Source organism: Salvelinus sp. IW2-2015, linkage group LG16 (genome assembly GCF_002910315.2).
Source record: "Salvelinus sp. IW2-2015 linkage group LG16, ASM291031v2, whole genome shotgun sequence".
Lineage (NCBI taxonomy): Eukaryota > Metazoa > Chordata > Actinopteri > Salmoniformes > Salmonidae > Salvelinus > Salvelinus sp. IW2-2015.
Window position 1 is genome coordinate 5,060,415 of NC_036856.1, and position 7,279 is coordinate 5,067,693.

At 41.4% G+C, this 7,279-nt stretch overlaps 1 pseudogene; it reads right to left on the minus strand.

Moving 5' to 3' along the window:
- Positions 1-5,149: 5,149 nt before the first annotated feature.
- On the minus strand, positions 5,150-5,969 carry LOC139028984 (leucine-rich repeat-containing protein 15-like; annotated as a pseudogene).
- Positions 5,970-7,279: the final 1,310 nt, after the last annotated feature.

Sequence of the window (7,279 nt, forward strand, 5' to 3'; positions counted from 1 at the left end):
TACATTATTTAGCATGAATTTCTTTTGGGCACAAAATAATCTGAAACACAACCAAAACAAAGTGACAATGCATCCAACAAGTTTGTAGAGTCACAAGCTTGATGTAGTCATTGCATGCTAGGAATATGGGACCAAATATTACACTTTTGACTACTTAAATATACAAAAAAGGGAATTTGTCCAAACACTTTTGGTCCCCTAAAATGGGGGGACTATGTCCAAAAAGGGCTGTAATTTCTAAACGGTTCACCCGATATGGATGAAAATCCCCTCAAATAAAAGCTGACAGTCTGCACTTTAACTGCATGGTCATTGTATCATTTCAAATCCAAAATGCTGGGGTACAGAGCAGAACAACAACAAAAAATGTCACTGTCCAAATACTTTTGGACCTCACTGTAGGCACATTTAACATTCTGTGAGTGGGTGAATGAGAATGTGAATGATGATTCATTTGTACATACTGTGTCCTGTCTGAGGAGAACAGAAAGGCAACGTGACTCAAAGTGCAACACCAGTATCATCATCACCCAGAAAGATTTGAGGGCTATGCACAGGTGCTATGTATAGAGGGTCTGACTGGGCGCTGTTACTGGGAGGTAGAGTAGAGTGGGAGAGAAGCTGTTATAGGAGTAACATATTAAGGAATCAGCAGGAGAGGATTGCTTAATGACTTATGGGCCTGGAGACAATGACAAGTCCTGGAGTCTGGACTGCTTTGATGACGGGTACATTTCCTGGCACAATCATGAGAAAACTTCTGTACGTGTCAACGCCTCACACTCCGACAGAGTAGGAGTGTATCTGGACTGGCCGACCGGTACTCTGTCAATCTACACCATCGCCGCTGATGACAAACTTGCAAAACTGCACACTCCCTCTATGCAGGATTTAGAATTAGGCGGTGTGACTGCTCAGTTTCCCTGTGTCAGATGGACCCTGTGTCAAAAGCAACGTGATGTTTCACTCATGGACTCATGTTCAGTACGGCACACCATAGCAAAAAGGTACATTGAATAACTTTGTAGTCATGAGTAAACACATTGGGCCTATTGCCACCAGCATTGGCCAGTGTACTAAAAAATCTCTCGTTAAACCAACAATATATGCTAAAATCACCTGAACACCTGATGTCAATTTCAAATGTCATTGGCCACCAAACTACTACTCCCTAAAGCTGATGTCAGTGTTCATTTTTTGTCCTACTTGCTGTCAACATCTTTGAAGATATTTTCGTCCTCCAATGGGTATTATCATCTGTATAAATTAAAACAGATTTTTTTTGCAGACCAAGGATAGATTATTCTTTATAAGAATTATAAATTATTCTGTACAATTTAAATAAAATATTTCCTTGTTTACCAAAGGAAATGTACTGCGGCAATTGACCCTACACGTTTTATGAATGGAAAACTCGTGTTGGTTTAGCCTACTCAAATAAAATTTTTGTTTCTAATTTATGTAATCCATTAATTACAATTTGTCCTAAAAAGTATGGTCCTTTCTTATCATTATCGGGAAAGATATCACTGCACTGTCCATATTTGAAATCAGCCAAACTGTAGGCCTGTTTTTCAGCGGCAGGGACTGAGAGACTAGTCAGGATCGAGGGAAAGATGAACAGAGTAAAGTACAGAGAGATCCTTGATGAAAACCTGCTCCGGAGCGCTCAGGATCTCAGACTGGGGCGAAGGTTCACCTTCCAACAGGACAACGACCCTAAGCACACAGCCAAGACAACGCAGGAGCCAAAGCCCGGACTTGAACCCAATCGAACATCTCTGGAGAGACCTGAAAATAGCTGTGCAGTGACTCTCCCCATCCAACCTGACAGAACGTGAGAGGATCTGCAAAGACGAATGGGAGAATTTGCAAAAAAACTATTTAATCAATTTTAGAATAAGGCTGTACCTTAATTAACAAAATATGGAAAAAGTCAAGGGGTCTGAATACTTTGCCGAATGTACTGTATATTCTGTTAGGTTTGAGAAGGAGAGTGTGACGATGAGGAGAACTGGAGGTCAACTTTGATACCTACTACTATAATTGATTTTAATAAACAATATGTTTCTTGCCCATGATGTGTTTATCAGAGTCAGAGACGTCACATTAAGCCAGATTCAAGTAACTTACATTGTGGTTCTGAAACTTAACGCAGCAGTCGATTTGAGCTTCTACTTTTAAAAATCCACCTTTCCAGAAATAAGTCTCTCACCGTTGCCGCATGTTATAGACCCCCTTCAGCCCCCAGTTGTGCCCTGGATACCATATGTCAATTGATCGCCCCACATCTATCTTCAGAGTTCGTACTGTTGGGTGACCTAAACTGGGACACGCTTAACACCCCGGCCTTCCTACAATCTAAGCTAGATGCCCTCAATCTCACACAAGTTATAAAGGAACCTACCAGGTACAACCCTAATCCGTAACCATGGGCACCCTCTTCGATATCATCCTGACCAATTTACCCTCTAAATACACCTCTGCTATCTTCAACCAGGATCTCAGTGATCACTGCCTCATTGCCTGCTTGCGTAATGGGTCCGCGGTCAAACGACCACCCCTCATCACTGTCAAACGCTCCCTAAAACACTTCAGTGAGCAGGCCTTTTTAATCGACCTGGACCGGGTATCCTGGAAGGATATTTATCTCATCCCGTCAGTAGAGGATGCCTTGTTGCTCTTCAAAAGTGTTTTCTTCACCATCTTAAATAAGCATGCGCAATTCAAACATTTTTGAACTAAGTACCCCCATAGAGACTGCCAGAGGTCTGGACAACAGGCCCTCCGATTTGACACACTGAACTCTATCTGAGAAGTAGTTGGTGAACCAGGCAAGGCAGTCGTTTGAGAAACCAAGGCCGTTGAGTCTGCTGATAAGAATACGGTGATTGACAGAGTCGAAAGCCTTGGCCAGGTCGATGAAGACAGCTGCACAGTACTGTCTTTTATCGATGGCGGTTATGATATCGTTTAGTACCTTGAGCGTGGCCAAGGTGCACCCGTGACCAGCTCGGAAAATGGATTGCACAGCGGAGAAGGTACGGTGGGATTCGAAATGGTCAGTGATCTGTTTATTYACTTGGCTTTCGAAGACTTTAGAAAGGCAGGGCAGGATGGATATCGGTCTATAACAGTTTAGGTCTAGAGTGTCAGCCCCTTTGAAGAGGGGGATGACCGCGGCAGCTTTCCAATCTTTAGGGGTCTCGGACGATACAAAAGAGAGGTTGAACAGACTGGTAATAGGGGTTGCAACAATGGCGGAGGATAATTTTAGAAAGAGAAGGTCCAGATTGTCTAGCCCAGCTGATTTGTACGGGTCCAGGTTTTGCAACTCTTTCAGAACATCTGCTATCTGGAGTTGGCTGAAGGAGAACCTGGGGAGGCTTGGGCAAGTAGCTGCGGGGGTGTGGAGCTGTTGGCCGGGGTTTGGGTAGCCAGGAGGAAAGCATGGCCAGCCGTAGAGAAATGCTTATTATGCTTACTTGCACATCATCATCAGCACATCTATCAATTATTTCGCCTCTATGGCCTATTTACTGCCTACCTCCCCACTCTTCTACATTTGCACACACTGTACATAGATTTTAAATGAAAAAATGATGTTGTGTTATTGATTGTACGTTTGTTTATGTGTAACTCTGTGCTGTTGTTTTAGTCGCACTGCTTTGCTTTATCTTGGCCAGGGCGCAGTTGTAAATGAGAACTTGTTCTCAACTTGCCTACCTGGTTAAATAATTGTGACAGTCAATCTGAAACGGACAGCTCGTGATGATGAAAGTAGGCAAGTTCTGGTAGGCATAATGCATTTCGACCATCTTAATTTTAATTAGACTTGACTAACAACAAGAAAGCTTTGTGTTGGAGCCTATTTCTTCCTATTTAAGAAATACAAGGTAGGCCTACCTGTTTGACAGACTCAATTAGGCCATAAACTGCTATATACATAGATGTGTTCCTTCACCCACCATGCACTCTTTAAATAGCCTACCTCCATGCCAGTGAAGGGCTGTTAAGTTAAAACCAGGACTCGAATTGAAGGGGTATGAGAGGGTATGCCAAAGGCCTACCTTTTATGAAAGTAAATTGCAGAAAGCACAAACCTACCCATTGTTAGCTTAAGATTTAAGAAAATAAAACAGATCCAATTATATAAAGTGATACGTATATAACAGCGGTTTGGTCCGCAATGCTTCAGCTAGAAACAAGCTGTAAAATACCAGGGAAAGACATGACTCCGATGCATATGGGGAGATTATTGTTTCATTTCTTTGACATGCAGAGGCTGAGCTACAACCTTCTATAGCCGAGGAGACAAAACATTGACTTTGCTTGGGAACTAATCTAGTTCTGTCACTATCCATTGATTAAGCTATTCACTTTCTGTACAATAGAAGATGTTTCAACCTAGACCGCTTTTAGGGAAACACTTGTGACCTTCTCTCGTTTTGTTAAGAGTAGCCAGCAGTTAAAGCTTACACTTTTCTGCGTCGGTGGGCCTACTGTCTGGGGTGAAACTTTTGAAAGTACCATGCATCCTAATCTCAGATTTAATTGTTTGCAAACAGGGACAATTTTGTTGCAAACAAGGCAGACTGATTTGGCATCGGAGGAATATGATAAGACACACAGGCCTCTCTGTCCATTCTTAGCCTGTAATTTTGTAAAATGATGTCGAATTGCATGAAATGTTTATGAAAGGCAATTTTTTGTCAGACCTGCAAATACGATGATAGATTCATGCAATGTTTTTATTATGAAGTAGATCTTTCCACCCCTACTCTTGTCCACAGTGGTAGGGGGAACCCACAACCATCTGGCCCGCAAAATTCCTGAGGGACCCTGTAATGCTTACAGGAGGAAGAACAGCATATCTAATGCTCTGGTCTGTCCAATAAGTGAGGGTAAACGGTAAGGATGTTCTCTGCTATTCACTTTATGTTTGAGTTATTATTTTAGGTATAGGGGAGGGTCACTTTCTTTTCAAGTGTTCAGGGAGGGTTTAGGTTGAATATATTTTGCTGAAGGTAGGGCCATCCATTTTCATTTCAGATATGGCTGCTTTTCTCCATGTAACTTATTATGAATAACGTTCACTCCCTAAGTTATTTTAGCTTCTCAAGGCTCTCGAAAGATGCTTCAGACATGTTCAAAAAAAATTAGAGACAGATCTAGCTTTGTGAGTTTTTTTAAGAGGACTCAATACGCCCTGTGTAAGTCTTGTAAGACTGTTTTGAGTGAGTCTCAACTCAGACAGTTTGGGCGTCTCTCCAAAGAGGACAGGAGGTAGACTTGCAAGTTTATTTTCCTGTTGTGTCAATGTTTTAAGCAGAGGAAAGCCCACAAACATCTCAGAGACAGTTCAGTCAAAAGATTATTGCCCGAAAGTATCTTGTTTAATTTGTCTTTACATGTATGCGGGAACAATTTGGGTGGTATTGCGGTGATATTGTTACCGTGTAGAGTGATCTCCTTCATATTTYGATAGACTTTCTAATATCCCGTCCGGAACGGTGGTCAACTGGTTGTCATAGAGTCTCAGTACCTGCAGTTTGTGCAGCTTTGAGAACAGGGCAGAGGCCACCGAACGTAGGTGTTTTTTGGCCAGATGGAGGATCTGAAGATTTTCAAGGTCATCAAACATCCCTCCTCGATGGTGTCAATCTCGTTTATGTGTAACTGGAGTTCTCTCGGTTTCTTAAGGCCATCAAACAATCCTATGTCCAGACTACAAACTCCTCCTATTCCAGCTGGGGGTTGGTGGTGAAGGCCCCCTTTGTGATGACAGTGATTTGACTGTCCACAAAGAATACCTCTGTGGCACCTGCTTTCAGAGTTACCGGGATCTGTGATACATCCTTGCCATCAACATCCTGGTTCTCTTTGGGGCAGTCAGACTCCTTCTCACAGGACTGAGACTAACAGCCAAACCGCAAAGGCAGAAGACAGATTATGTGCCCCCTTGRCATTTTTCCTGAAAATATATATAACTTTTTATGGAAAGATTTCGTTTTGATATTGCGTTTAACTTGATATATTCAAAAGTTGTATTGATTCACAAAGAAAAGGGATCTCTAAAGTGATACCTGCAGCAAAACGCTAAGCGCTAAGCAGAGCAACGACAGTATACACTGGAGCCGTTTAATGCTAGGTCATTTAAATGCCGTCCAACATAAAAGAAAACAGCTAAGCCTGACTATTTCTTCTTGTCTTGAGGATTATAACTGAGAGAGGCGATCAGGACAGTTATAGAGAGAGTCAGACAAATGCACAGTTTTGTAGAGGGTTAACTCTGGCCAAAATATGTCCACGAATATATATACACTACCGGTCAAAAGTTTCAAGGGTTTTTCTTTATTTTTACTATTTTCTACATTGTAGAATAATAGTGAAGACATCAAAACTATTAAATAATATATATGGAATCATGTAGTAACCAAAAAAAGTGTTAAACAAATCAAAAAATATTTTATTTTTGCGATTCTTCAAATAGCCACCCTTTGTCTTGATGACAGCTTTGCTCACTCTTGGCATTCTGTCAACCAGCTTCATGAGGTAGTCACCTGGAATGCATTTCAATTAACAACTGTGCCTTCTGAAAGGTTCATTTGTGGAATTTCTTTCCTTCTTAATGCATTTGAGCCAATCAGTTGTGTTGTGACCAGGTATTGGGGTGTACAGAAGATAGCCCTATTTGGTAAAAGATGAAGTCCAAATTATGGCAAGAACAGCTCAAATAATCAAATAGAAACAACAGTCCATCATCACTTTATGACATGAAGGTCAGTCAATACGGAACATTTCAAGAACTTTGAAAGTTTCTTCAAGTACAGTCGCAAAAACCATCAGGCGCTATGATGAAACTGGATCTCATGAGGACCGTCACAGGAATGGAAGACCCAGAGTTACCTCTGCTGCAGAGGATACGTTCATTAGAGTTACCAGCCTCCGAACTTGCAGCCCAAATAAATGCTTCACAGAGTTCGAGTAACAGACACATTTCAACATCAACTGTTCAGAGGAGACGGTGTGAATCAGGCCTTTATGTTTGAATTGCTGCAAAGAAAACACTACTAAAGGACACCAATYAGATGAAGAGYCTTGCTTGMGCTAAGAAARARGAGAATTAAAATATATATATATTTTACCTTTATTTAACTAGGCAAGTCAGTTAAGAACATATTKTTATTTATTATTACTGCCTTGTTCAGGGGCAGAACGACAGATTTTTTTATTAAATATTRMTKTKTTTTTTTWACCTTGTCAGCTCGGGGATTTG